Source organism: Octopus bimaculoides, chromosome 20 (genome assembly GCF_001194135.2).
Source record: "Octopus bimaculoides isolate UCB-OBI-ISO-001 chromosome 20, ASM119413v2, whole genome shotgun sequence".
In the NCBI taxonomy this organism is placed as follows: domain Eukaryota; kingdom Metazoa; phylum Mollusca; class Cephalopoda; order Octopoda; family Octopodidae; genus Octopus; species Octopus bimaculoides.
The window spans coordinates 37,459,680-37,461,841 of record NC_069000.1 but is presented as its reverse complement, the minus strand read 5'-3'; positions in this window follow the sequence as shown (position 1 = coordinate 37,461,841).

The window sequence follows — 2,162 nt, the reverse complement described above, 5'->3', positions numbered from 1 at the left end:
AAAGTGGTATTTTTGCACACTCTACGGGAATCAAATAATAATAATGATAATAATAATAATGATAATAATAATAATAATAATAATAATAATAATAATAATAATAATAATAATAATAATAATAATAATAATGATGATGATGATGATCATCATCATAATATGCCTTGATGCAGTACCAGACAGTGGCTCCCATGGCTTCTGATCTTAACTGATTGGAAGTGCCTTCATGTACCTGTTTTGTCTTGGTGTAAAAGACGGGTTACATGATGGGTATACTGGGCTTCGTATATTTTACCCCAGTGTCACTTTGATGGCATGCACTGCTCTCACTCAATAATAATGATAATAATAATACTAATAATAGTAAGAAGAAGAAGAAGAAGAAGAAGAAGAAGAAGAAGAAGAAGAAGAAGAAGAAGAAGAAGAAGAAGAAGAAGAAGAAGAAGAAGACTAGTAACAATAATAATCTTGGTATAAAAGATGGTCTACAGCAAATATTCTGCTCAATATCACAGATTTGCTTGTCAGTTGTCTGACCTTAATCAGTTGAGCATGTCCCTTAGTGGCTGACGATATGGGCATCTCTGATCACGAGCAGAAGTAGTGGGGGAGCATCATAGCCATGTGTTGAGAGGAATTCTTTGGGGTTTGACTAACTCGCCTCTGGAAACGTGGGTGTTTTTTTCATCATCCTTGAAACAAACCTTATTCAGGGACTTTTTTGCAGGATGGGCTACTCGACGTGAAGAAAATTCTAACTGGGCCCCACCTGCGAGGTCATGCACTGTTTATCTTGATATGAGATCACCATGTCGCGCACATATGGTTGTGATGCATGTGCCTGTTGTACCCTTACCAGACGGGTAGTCATGATGGGTGTCCTGACCTTCGTATATTTATACCCCAGCGTCACTTTGATGGCATGCACTGCTCTCTCAATCAGTAATAATAATAATAATCATAATCATCATAATAATAATAATTATTATTATTATTATCATTATTATTAAGTGAGAGGGCCTATCTTTTATACCAAGACAAAATATGTACATGATAACACTTCCAATCGGTTAAGATCAGAAGCTATGCAAGTCAGTGCCTGGTACTGCACCAGAGCATATAATAACAACAACAACAAGAGCAACAACAACAACAACAACAACAACAACAACAACAAGAAGTTGCTGGGAAAAATCGGTGGGATTGGCTGATGAAAGGAACCCTAAAAAAAGAAACCGAGAGCACTATACTGGCAGCGTAGGACCAAGCTTTGGCCACTAATGAATCAGCAAGTGACTCCGTTGTGCCACATCTGTAATAGAGAAGGTGAAACCATTGCCCATACCACGAACGAATGCCCTAGCCTTGCCCAAAACCACTACAAATCGTGGCGACACGAGCAGGTAGCGAAAGTGCTACTTTGGAAACAGTACGAAAAGTGGGGGCTAGAGAGAGGCAAGACATGGTATGAGCACAAACCGCAGAGAGTGATGGAATCGGAAACTAGCAAAATCCTCTGGGATTTCCTAATCCATCAGGTGCTAGAGCATAAGAGAACGGACTTTGTGGTGGTGGACAAGGTGCACCACATAAGCTATACAGTTGATGTTGCATGCCCCTTTGACCCGCAAATAATCAAGAAGGAAGGCGAAAGAATAAATGGGTACAACCCTCTTAAGTAGGAAATAGCCCAGCTATGGTAAACGAAGAAGATGAAGATAGTGCCCATTATTGTTGGGTCCTTGGGAACAGTATCAGAAGGCATCAAGGAGAATATAAAGGAAATTGGAATAGAAGGCCCAGTAGAACTGTTACAAAAGGTTTGCTTTCTTGACACGGCCAGAATAAGCAGGAAAGTATGAGATACCTGAAAAGAACGAATAACATGGTATCGTAGGCTGGAGGTAATAAGCCCGCTTACGTATGCAAGACTCCAGGAACTCCAACAAAACTTGTGATAAAGAGAAAATTATTATAATAATAATAATCCTTTCTACTATAGGCACAAGGCTTGAAATTTGTGGGGAGGGGATGTATTGATTACATCGACCCCAGTGTTTCACTGGTACTTAATTTATCGACCACAAAAGGATGAAAGGCAAAGTCGACCTCGGCGGAATTTGAACTCAGAACGTAAAGACAGCCGAAATACCGCTAAGCATTTC